Below are 12,877 nucleotides of genomic sequence, written 5' to 3' on the forward strand. Positions count from 1 at the left end.
CAAGGATATTGCTGGTGACAACGTTACAATGTCTGCTCCTGTGACTTTAGAGATAGCCCCATTGGCATTAGCAATTGTAGTCCGTCTTGGTGGTGAAGTCTTTGAAAAATCAGTAGCATCATAGGTCATGTGGTCAGTAGCCCCTGAGTCAAGTATCCATGCATCAATAGTTTTGTTGGGAAGATTGTTACCTGAATCCGAGAGGTATACGTTTCCCTGTGGTGAGAGTTGAGATTCTGTTGTAACTGTTGTAGCCTTACCACTAGTTTCAGCCTTGTCTTGACATTTCCGAGCTTGGATTTCATGCCACTAGTCGGGATAGTCATATAGCTTGAAGCAATTCTCCCGGGTATGCTTTGAGTTACCACAATGAGAACACTTAGTTCCCCTAGAAGATGTTCGAGATTTAGAGGACGTACCAGATTTTTCGTTGTTGAAGGCAGAGAACCCGTTGAGGAGGGCGTAAGTTGCCCAGTTTTAACACCTCTAGAGGCCAAAACATCTCCCAGAGTTTCAATATTGTTACTGGTGATCATGACCCTTTGTCAGATAGCTTCTCTCTAAACATGTGCGTATGCTTGTTCAATAGTGGGAAACGGATGCATTTGGAGTACATCTGCCCAAATCTTATCTAGTCTGTCATCAAGGCCATCCAAGAAGATGTACACTCTCTCTTTTTGAATAACAGTATTGTACCGTTGAATATCAATTGCACACTCCAGCAGATTTGGACGACGAAAATCAATTTCTCGCCATAGACCTTGGAGATCATTATAATACTTTTCAAGGGACCCTCCAGACTGGTGCAAGCGGGTCACACGGCGCTAGAGATCGTATACTTGCGAGGTATCACTGCCATCAAAGTACGTAGTACCAATCAAGGATACGTCCATGGAGTTAATTAACCATCCCTTGACAATAGCATTGTTGGTAAGCTACCTTCGAAAGCTTGGGTCAGTTTGTGGAGGCTGAGGAAGTTCGCCATTAATATATCCCAATTTGTCTCTGCCAGAGATATACATCTCAACAACTAGGGATCAAAGAGCATAGTTGCTGCCATCCAACTTAATGCCGATCTGAGCGGCGGAGGTCTCTGTAGTCGGGGTCGGTCTGTGCAGGAGCTCAGTCATTCTGGTGGTCAATTCAGTGAGGGTAGGATTGGGTCGTTGTTCTCCAAATGGATCTGAGGTTTCCGAATCAGACATGGTTGTGTCTGCCGAGGGGTGTTCTTGCCGATGGCGTCTCAGAGTAGAAGGGAGTCAACAATCGCACCTAATGCTGAGTGTTAGAGAACAATGTTCGATCGTTGCAGATTGCGAAGAAGCAGGCGAGTCCGAGACTTCGCAGCGATCAAGAGGACGCGGCGATATTAGCGGCCAACCACCGGCGACCACGGTGAGGCAGCGAGATCTGGCAGAGCAACCACCAGACTTGCAGCGGTAGTAGCAGCAGCCAACCACTGGCAACCACGGTGGAATCAACAGTTTTGATGTGAAGAAGAGGTGGGTTGCACTCAGCAAGAATTTGCAGCGACAATATCAGCGGCCAACCACCGGCGACCACGGTGAGGCGGCGAGATCTAGCAAAGAAACTGTCGGACTTGCAGGGGCAGTAGTAGCGGCCAACCACCGGTGACCGCAGTGGAGTTGATAGTTCTGGGTAGAGAAAAAACAAACCACACGATAGAGCAACCGCCGAACTTGCAGCGGTAGTAGCAGCGGTCACCCACCGGCTACCACAGTGAGACGGCGAGATCTAGCAGAGCAATTGTCGGACTTGTAGCGGCAGTAATAGCGGCCAAATACTGGTGACCGCGGTGAAGTTGATAGTTCTGGGTAGAGAAAAAACAAATCACACGATAGAACAACCGCCAGACTTGCAGCGGTAGTAGCAGTGGTCACCTACCGGCGACCAAGACTTCGCAGCGATCAGGAAGACAAGTTTGTCACGGACCTTGACGCTCTGATACCATGATAATTCGAGTAGAAGCAGAAAACTCTTATTCTTTCTTATTTTTTCTTTGCAACGAATGTATTATATACACACCTCTCCTAGTTACACCCGAACTTTCTTGTTCTTTCTTTCCTAGTTACATACAAACTATTATGATAAGAGTTATCCCAGGGATACTCTTCTAGTTTACAGCTCACGCCAATAGAACATAGGCAGTAGGGAACACATTGGCCCATTCCGTAGAGACCAGGAAGCAGTCCAATCTCTTTCTAATGAATCCCCCATCCGAACGCTGATTGGACTAGGTGAAACGAGTACCAAGAAAGCCCAGGTCAATCAGACCACAGTTCATGATCAAGGATTCCAAATGATTGATGTCCATAGCCGAAGAAGCACGCCCTCTAAATTTTTTAGCAGCTGAGGAAATCGTATTTAAATCTACATATGAGCACCATGGATTACGGGTAGAAGCTGAATAAGACTGAATATCATTTAAGAACTGCTGACGAGCATGAGAAGAAGGATGAACATAGTAACATAGAAGATCCCACTTCGCAAAGTGAGACTGGTTTAGGAGTGAACAATAAATAGCATTTTTTGAGATCTTGATAATGTCAAGATACACATTACTGGGCCACCCAATCCAGAACGACCCATCTATGGAATGATTTCAATCTTATAATCAGAGGAACGACTCACATTATTCTTTGTTTCAGAGATGAAAACAATGAGATGTGATAAGATAATATGAGTATTAATTATCTTTGGTAAGGCATAATTACAAGTAGACGAATAATGAGTACCGTAATACATTTGGGTTATCGAAGAGCAACACTCGGCAATCCCAAAATCGTAAGACAATATGTTGGTTATTCAAATATTATCACTTTTGAAAATATGAAGAAAATAAAGGGTAGTATAGACTTTTCCTCTTTTGCTTTTGCATTTGTTAATTGCCAAAAAAAGAAAAAAAATAAAAATAAAAACTACCAAAGTATGTATATTTTGAGGAATTTTCCCAACAATAAGTTAAGGTTTATAAGTGGGTCGATTTTCTAAAATTTAGCAGCCGCCTTCTTGGAAAATACACTCGCCTTTCTCTGATGCCCTCGTTAGGATTATTCGATTATGTTCTGTTGCCCGTCGTTACTAGTCGAAGTCTTGGTACATACAGGTCAAGGTCGGGATGAGGTTTCCTGCTCTCGTTTTCCTGCTGTTATTGTGCAGGTTTTACTCGCCATTCTCTGATGCAACTGACACCATCAAACCAGGCGAATCGATCAGTGGCCAGAGGACCATCATCTCTGCCGGCGGGGAATATGAATTAGGATTCTTCTCTCCGGGAAGCTCAAAGGGTTACTACGTTGGGATATGGTACAGAAAAATTTCAGTTCAGACGATAGTGTGGGTTGCCAACCGAGAGTACCCACCCTACAGTTCTTCAAGTTATCTTACCATCAACAACGAGGGCAATCTTGTAGTTATGGACGGGCGGATGTCTGTCACGGTGACCTCGATATCGATATCATCTCCCGTCAATACGAGTACTGCCACCGCCAAGTTGTTGAATTCAGGTAATCTAATACTCAAGGACGAGAACTCACATATCTTGTGGCAGAGCTTCGATTATCCTTCGCATACTTTTCTTCCTGGAATGAAGCTTGGTCACAACGTAAAGACCGGGCATAAGTGGTCGTTGACTTCGTGGAGGGGTACAACAGATCCTGGTCCTGGAGATTACTCTGTGGAACTCGATCCTGAAAACTGGAGGCAGTTTTCCATCTTTAGGGGATCGCAAAGGTACTGGACTAGTGGGACTTGGGACGGGCTTAGGTTAAGCATGGTGCCTGAAATGAGACCAGCCTACATCTATAATTTCAGCTTTGTTTCCAACGAGAACGAGACCTACTTCACCTATTCTTTGTACGATGGCTCTATCATATCCAGATTGCTGATGGATTCTGAATGGGCAGATCAGGCAATTGACGTGGCTGGAAGACATGCAACGGTGGAATTTGTTTTGGTCTCAACCGAGGCCCCAGTGTGATGTTAAATCTCTATGCGGGCCTTTCGGGAGCTGCAATGAGCAGAACATGGCAACATGTCAATGTCTGCAAGGCTTCAAACCGGTTTCTTCGGAGGACAGGAATCTGAGAACTTATAATTCAGGTGGGTGCGTGCGGCAATCCCCTTTGCGATGTGAGACTTCTAATCCAGAAATGTTGGAGGAGGACAGGTTCTTGCAGATGGATAACGTGGTGAGGTTTCCTGAAAATAAGCAATCTTCTGCAGCCGGGAGTGCTGACAAGTGTAGATCATTTTGCTTGAATAATTGTTCTTGCAATGCCTATACTTATATCAGTGGCCTCTGTTTTGTGTGGTACGGGAATCTCTCGAATCTGCAACAACTACCAGAAGGTCAAAGCGCTGAACAGATCCTCTATCTCCGACTTTCTGCTTCTGAGCTTCCACAACCTAGAGGCAAGAAAAATATAATTCTCTCTTCCATAGCCATAGGTTGTTTGCAGTAGTAGAAATTTTATATAGGAGATTCCAAGGAGCTGAAATTAAGCTAGCTCTTTGGGATTACATTTACTTCCCTTATTGGTCATTGATGCTTGGTTGCTTAATTATTACCATCAGACCAACAAGTAACTTGTCTTCGTGTTCAGGAAAAAAGATCCTTTTGGGTGCAAGTATAGCAGGGGGCGTAGCAGTTGTAGTGCTTCTGTTCAGCTTCTACTTTTGTTGCCAATGGAGGAGAAGACTCAAAGGAAAAGGTAGAAGCAGCCCTTCTAATCTGATGTTAGTATGATTAGGCATGATCAATCAAATATTCTTGATGAGGTAGTGACATGGCCTTTGTTCTATACATCAACAGAAGGGCAAACGGGCCAGGATTTGTTATTGTTTAATTTGGATAGTAGCTTTGCTACTATAGGCGAACACCGTGATGAATCTAACTTCAGGGCATCTGAGAGTAAGGATGTTGAATTGCCACTGTTCAGTTTTTTAAGTGTATCCGTTGCAACAGATGGCTTCTCCGCTGCAAATAAGCTCGGAGAAGGTGGTTTTGGTCCTGTTTACAAGGTAAAACAAAATAGCTGTCTTGACCACAATTTTACGATAAAGAAAAACTAAGGCTGCATCTGGAAACGATGCAAATGGAGTGTAAATCCTAGTTCGGGGTAAATTTGCACTCTGGTTCACGTTTACGTTATGCATTGACAAATGATAGGCCAATGCATATTTACATTGATAATAAGCATCAACAAAAAAGAAGTAAATTTACATTAAGTGGATTTTTGAGAAAAAAAAAGCATATGCGAAATTCATGTTCACATCCATTACACGTAAAAGTCTGTTTGATAAAAAGGTAAACTTGTTAGTGCAAAACTAACCCAATTTTACAATTTATATGAACCGTTTTACACTCTACATATTTGCATCGTTTCCATATGCAGCCTAAGGGTCGGTTTGATTTGCAGTCAGAATGGAATTGAAATCATTTGGAATCAGAATAGGAGTTGCTCATTCCCATAGCCTATTTGGTTCAGACAGAAATGGGAATGAGAATGAAAATTAGCAAGAGTGGGATTTCATTCCCAAGTGAGGGGCAAGGAATGGCTATTCTCCCAAAAGGGGGAATGTCATTCCAGCAGGAATGAGAATGGAATTCTGATCCAACCCAACCAAACAGTTGGAATTAGAATATCCCGTTCTAATTCTGATTTCAAACCCCTATTCTCACGAACCAAACGGGGCCTAAATGTCTTACACACAGTATTCCATCATAGAATTATGAACTCGTTAAATATTACAAGTTATTTGAGGGACACTTGAAGCATGCATTCTCAAGCCAGAAATGAGCATCAATTTCATTGTCCTCCATTTTCAGGGTAAATTACTCAAGGGACAGGAAATAGCAGTAAAAAGGCTTTCAAGAAGATCTGGACAAGGGTTGGAGGAGTTAAAAAATGAAACCATGCTTATTGCAAAACTCCAACACAGAAATCTTGTTAGACTCTTGGGCTGCTGCATTGAGGGAGAGGAAAAAATACTGATCTACGAGTATATGCCCAATAAAAGCCTGGATGTTTTCCTATTTGGTTTGTTCATTTAGTACTCTGGATTTTTTTTTCTCCATTTTCATCGACTTCTTATTTGACTTTTCGCTGCATTTAATTGTTTTGAGGACATTTTACAATTTCTTCTTTGTCCTTGACTGTAAAATTGAGACAGATCCAGACAAACGTGAGGTATTAGATTGGGGAAAACGTGCCCGAGTCATTGAAGGAACAGCTCAAGGACTTCTTTATCTTCACCATTATTCCAGATTACGAATTATTCATAGAGATCTGAAGGCTAGCAACATTCTTCTGGACAGTGGCATGAACCCCAAAATTTCGGATTTTGGCATGGCAAGGATTTTTGGAGAAAACAAGTCGGTAGAAAATACAAATCGGATTGTGGGGACTTAGTAAGTAATTACACATGTCACACAGACTTTGAATATATTTATATGTGTAATAAAATTTGATATAGGCAATAACATCTCAAAGATTTGGGTTGATTGATTAAATGTAGCGGTTACATGTCCCCTGAATATGCCACTGAAGGCCTTTTCTCTATAAAATCCGATGTCTTTAGCTTTGGAGTTCTGATGCTAGAGATTTTGAGTGGCAAGAAGAACACTGGGTTTTATAATTCTGACTCTCTCAATCTTCTTGGATATGTAAGTAGTGATAGAACTATATCCTGACCTTTATCTACAACTCATTGTTTTCAAGGTTCTCTAATCTTACTGAAATTAAACTCACTCTTTCAGGCATGGGAGCTATGGAGAAGTGAGAGAGGATTGGAACTAATAGATCCAATGTTGGGCAACCCACCATCTATGTCTCTGTCATTGAGATACATCAATGTGGCTTTACTGTGTGTCCAAGAAACTGCGGCTGATAGACCAACAATGTCAGACGTCGTCTTGATGCTCAGCAACGAGCTTGTAGCTCTACCTTCGCCTAAACAACCTGCTAACTCTACTGCCAGAAGTCTGACAGTAGTAAACTCTGATGCTAGCAGGCCTGGAATTTGTTCAATAAATAATGTCACGGTCTCAATGATTGAAGGCCGCTAGAAGTTAATTTATGTTTTCCATTTTGATTTCTTCACAAATTAAACATTTTTCCTCCCAGTCCCTGGTTTAATATGTTATTCTCTCTCTCTCTCTCTCTCTCTCTCTCTCTCTCTCTCTCTCTATATATATATATATATATATATATATATATATTATTTTATTATTCTATTTCTGTCCAATGAAACGGTATTTCGGATTTCCAAGTGAATGGGCAAACAATGCCTAGTGGCTTCTCCAAACGGATCTGCTGACAACAAGATGGTATGGAAGCCATAGCAGATCTTTACAAATACTCTGTTTCTTTCTCAAGACCTCAATGCATCTGTCTCTATATACGTATAAGAGCCTTTTCACTTGTAAGTTCATAGAAGAATCAAATCCCGGTTCCAGAAATCAATTGTAAATGACCCACTTCATTAGGTCATGCAGAAAGATAAAAGAGTGGAAGCAAATAAAATCCTATTCAGGATTCTCACACCAATTGGAACTTTCAACCCACCCACAACCACCATTGATCAAGATCGTTGGTGGAACCTGTCAGTATTACAGAACATCCGAACATATATATATACCAATTCACAAGTGAAAAATAATAAGTGTCTTCAATTCATCGGATGTTGCGCTGAGATTTGCATCTTCTCATCACAAATTTTTCCTATATTGCATCTCCATGTTTTGTCATGGTATCAGAGCAACAACCACACTTGCTGCTACAATCTTGACTGATTTTTCTGCAGTTTCTTAACTGATTCCTTCACCCCTTGGCTTTTGATCCCTCAAATTCTTGATCTCCCATATGAATCTGTATTTCTTCGGTAGTCTCTGCTTTTCGTCATGAATTCAGATCTGAATTTTGAATCTCCATATTACCTTCACCCCTTGGTAATATGGAGCTATGCGGAATGCATTACAGGCAAAGAATAAGTTTGCTTTTGTTGATGGAACGCTAGAATGACCTGAATCTTCCACGACAAAAGAACAAATTTGGGACAAATGCAATTCCATGGTGATTTCATGGATCTTTAATTCCCTAGCTCGTGAATTCCATGATAGTATTGCATACGCTAATACCGCCAGAGATATTTAGCATGATCTTGAAGAAAGATTTGCACAAGGAAATGCTCCTCACATCTTCCAGTTGAAACAGGACATGTCAACCTTGTACTAGGGTGATCTCTCCATCGCCTCCTACTTCATCAAACTGAAAGGATTGTGGGACAAGTTAGCAATTCTTGCTCCTCTTCTTGATTGTAGCTGTGGTGCGGCAAAAGGAATAGCTGCAGAACGCGAAAGGGACAAACTAAACCAACTCTTGATGAGACTGAATGAGGTGTTTAGCAATATCCGTTCCAACATTCTAGCTACTGAAGCACTTCCAACCATCAATCGAGCTTATGCTCTAGTGGTCCAAGAAGAACGACATCAGTCCATACTACCAACCAAATGTTTAGTTATCCCAGAGGCCACTGCTTTCTCTATCCCATGAACCATTGATCAATTTGCTCGTCCCCATCCAAAATGCGAGCATTGTAAGCAAACAGGTCATGTCAAAGAATGTTGTTATGAGTTACATGTCTACCCAGAAGGATGGGAAAGAAACAATCTAGTATGTGGTCCAAAATAGAATTCCCCAGTGACTGCCTGTACCACGATGATTGGGTCTTTACCTGAAAACAAATCTTCATCTATATCAGTGATTGGCTTGACTCCAAAACAATATAATAATGTCATGAGGTTACTTAATGTTGATACTTCAACCATTTGTGCCTCTAATGTAGCTGGTAAGACTTCATTTCCTTCTGATAACAACAGGTCCCCTGCTTCAAATCATTGGATACTTGATAGTGGGGCATCTGATCACATTGCATCTACTTTATCTTTGTTCCTGGACATTTCCCCACTATTCTCTACCACCATAATTCATTTGCCAAATAGATCCACCTTTCCAGCCAGTCATAAAGATTCCATTATATTGGACTCAAATCACATTATGCATGATGTTTTATACATCCCTGAGTTTAAATTTAATCTCTTGTCCATTAGTAAACTCACGCTCCAATTGTAATGTACTGTTGTGTTCTCTTCTACTTCTTGTACACTTCAGGACCCAGCTTTGATGAATCTGATTGGCAAGGGGGTATTGCGTAATGGACTCTACTGTCTCCCAGCCATCAAACTTTCAATTGCTCTATCTATTCACACTACAAAAGGCTATTCTATTTGGCATAATAGATTAGGACATGCCTCGTCTCGTCAACTATCAATCATCTCTACTGGTAGCTTAGCTTCACCAAATAAAGCCTGTGATGCATGTGAAAAGGCCAAATACACCTGGACTCCATTTCCTATGAGCTCTTCTTGAGCTTCAGCTCCATTTTATCTCATCCATTGTGACATATGGGGTGCTTTTCATATACCTACACACTCAGGTGCTAGGTATTTTTTAACCATAGTTGACGACTACAACTGGTGTACATGGGTATTCCTCATGAAAAATAAGTCAGATACATACAATTTCTTGATTTCATTCTATAACATGGTGAAAACTAAATTTCACATCATTGTTTGGATTGTGTGTTCTGATAATGGTAAAGAATTTCTCTCAGGCCCAATGAAGTAATACTTTATGAATAATGGCATTTTGTACACCAATCATCATGTGTAGACTTTCCTCAACAAAATGGTGTTGTTAAGAAAAAACATCACCACTTACTGGAAGTTGCATGGGCCTTACATTTTTAAGCCTCGCTCCCTTTAGTATTTTGGGGAGAATATGTTCATACTGCAGCCTACATTATCAATTACTTGCCTCCATTACCATTACAAGGTAAATCTCCTTATGAGTTGTTGTTCGAAAAAAAAAAAACCCTTCTTACACCCATTTACGAACTGTTGGATGTTTGTGCTATGCTCAAGAACTTCTTATTTCAAAGGACAAATTTGCACCAAATGCCTCTAAATGTATTTTCATAGGCTATCCTTTTGGTAAAAAGGGATACAAAGTTTACAACCTTGATTCCCACCGAATTTTTACTTCTTGAGATGTTTCCTTTTATGAAACAACATTTCTCTTTACTACCACCATGTCACAGCCTTCACCTGTACCACCTCACAAAAATGTGGTCATCCCTTTACCCTAGTTTGAGGACCCATGTGTTGACCTTTCACCCTTTACAATACATATTGACATCAACAATACAAGAACCATGGTAATGAAACCCAACCCATTGTTAATTGTCCCCATGAGAGCCCGCCCATTGTTAATGATGCATCACTACCACCCAATTCTGATTTGGACAGATTACCCACAAACCCAATGCCACGTCCTCAATGTACTAGGCACACTCTATCTCACCTTTGTGACTATGATTACAGTTTACCCATCCCCCTCTCTAACACCATTACTACAACTCCCTTACCAGTTGAACCCACCACATTACTCCCATGCTGCACGTGACCCTAATTGGTGCAAGGCCATGGAAATTGAGATTGATGCATTGGGGCGTAACCAAGCATGGTCCATTATGGACTTACCACATGGAAAGAAACCAATAGGATCCAAATGGGTGTATAAATTGACACTCCGTGCTAATGGAACCATTGAACTCTATAAGGCATGACTAGTGGCTGAAGGTTATATATAAATTGAGGGCCACGATTATTTTGATACATATGCCCCTGTCGCCAAACTTGTAACTCTAATGTGCCTTCTCGCCATTGCTGCTATAAAAAGATGGGAACTACATCAACTGGATGTGACTAATGCCTTCTTACATGGCGACTTGTCCGAAGAAGTATACATGACCATTCCTCTAGGTTTTCCTAAACATTCTAAAAACAAAGTTTGTAAGCCATAGAAATCTCTATATATGCTCAAACAAGCCTCTCGTTGCTGGTTTGATAAATTTGCTACTGCCCTAAGGAACTATGGTTTTACCAATCAGTCGTGGATTGCTCATTTTTTACCTCCAATCATTTGGATTCATTTGTGGCTATCCTAGTGTATGTTGATTATCTAATCATCACTGGGAATGATGTTGCCCGCATTGATGTTCTTAAGACATATCTCCATAGTTGTTTTCATCTCAAAGATCTTGGGTCCCTCCACTACTTTCTTGGGCTTGAGGTCACACGTTCTAATTTTGGAATTTTGTATGCCATGGACATCATCACTAAACTAGGCATGAATGATTGCAAGCCTGTATCTCAACTTATGGAGCAACAGAAACAATTCGTTGACATGGATAACCCACCATTGATTGATCTAGCCCGATATCGATGGCTCATTGGCCGCCTCATTTACCTTACCATCACTAGGCCTGAACTGACTTTTCCAATTCACATGTTGTCACAATTTATACATGATCCTCATGAAGAACATATGCAAGCTGCCCTTCGCATTGTACGTTACATCAAAGCAACTCCAGCTCAAGGAATTTTCTTCTCTTCATATGCTAATTACACCCTTATAGGTTACTATGATTCTTACTGGGGCCACATGTCCCCTTATAGGGAGATTGACTACAGGATATGTCACCATGCTTGGAACATCTCCCCTATCATGGAAAACAAAGAAACGAGCCACAAGTGAATTGTTCATGACCTTGGTCTTACCTTACAACAACCTATTTAACTTCACTATGATAGCCAGGCAGCTATCCACATTGCAAAAAATCCTGTTTTTCATGAGTGGACAAAGCACATTGACATTGACTGCCATTTTGTTCGGGAATACATCCAAAAGAAGGACATCTAGCTCTGCCACCTCTCCACTAAGTCTCAACCAGCTGATATACTTACTAAAGCTCTAGGGACTGACCAATTTCATTTTCTTGTACTCAAGTTGGGTGTCACTACATCTCCAACTTGAAGAGGTATTACAAAATATTCGAATAGTTAGGCAGTCATAACTAAGTTGACGTGGCACTACAAGTGGGGAATATATATATATATATATGATGAGGGTAATTTGGTCCTCCCGGTTGTACAACGACACGTGGCTTTCGGATGACATCTTGGCACCAAGTCAGCGAGCTAGCTTAGTCAAATTAGCTCAGAGCATCTCACCCAGGCTGACCTCTACCTTGGCAAGACCGAACTAGCTGACCCCATAGGATTATGACAAGCTGTCCTAGGAGTTGGTCGAGCTGTAGGTTCTTAAGGCAACCTACTAAGGAGAGCTCGCTAACCACCCCCAACAGTTCACCTCGGCAAGACCGAGATGGCAGCGACCTATTCTAGGAGTCGTCCGAACTGAGAGGACCTAAGACGACCTACGAGGAGGAGCTTGCTAACTGTCCCCAGCAGCTCGCTACCAATGGCGCCGATAGCGTGACTGTTGGAATGACGCACCACGTCATGCGCCTCGACTTCACTTCGTCGAATCGTAACTCCAACGAAGATCTCTCAACTGATCCACAAAGAGCTCAAGACTGTTACCCTAAACCCCTAGAGCCCAAGAGCCTATATAAGATGTTCAGATCCACCCAGAAAGGTATGCGCACTAAAGCTCTTAAACTCTCTCACATATTCTCACAAAATCACCATTCTAACTTAAGCATCAGAGTGTTCTCCTCGGTAAAATGTACCTAGGCACTCTAATCCTTCTTTCTTTATAGCTCTTTCCAGCTCGAACATACTGATACCATCTCGTCCGTACAACTCAGCACTGCCAGATCAAAACCTTGTTCGAGCCTAGTCACTGAACACGAGGGAGCGAGCAGATCACACATCATCAATTAGCGCCATCTATGAGAACACGTTACAAAAAGCTAAGTTCTCTATTAC

At 41.6% G+C, this 12,877-nt stretch overlaps 1 pseudogene across 1 annotated transcript; it reads left to right on the forward strand.

Annotated features, from left to right (window-relative positions):
• The first annotated feature begins 892 nt into the window (after positions 1-892).
• LOC148878007 (G-type lectin S-receptor-like serine/threonine-protein kinase At4g27290) lies at positions 893-7,149 on the forward strand (annotated as a pseudogene). Its single transcript, XR_016099955.1, has 7 exons — positions 893-4,434; positions 4,626-4,733; positions 4,835-5,043; positions 5,852-6,062; positions 6,196-6,433; positions 6,541-6,688; positions 6,782-7,149. The product of XR_016099955.1 is annotated as a G-type lectin S-receptor-like serine/threonine-protein kinase At4g27290 (transcript).
• Positions 7,150-12,877: the final 5,728 nt, after the last annotated feature.

Source organism: Nelumbo lutea, chromosome 1 (genome assembly GCF_056320005.1).
Source record: "Nelumbo lutea isolate HS-2025 chromosome 1, American lotus-T2T, whole genome shotgun sequence".
Lineage (NCBI taxonomy): Eukaryota > Viridiplantae > Streptophyta > Magnoliopsida > Proteales > Nelumbonaceae > Nelumbo > Nelumbo lutea.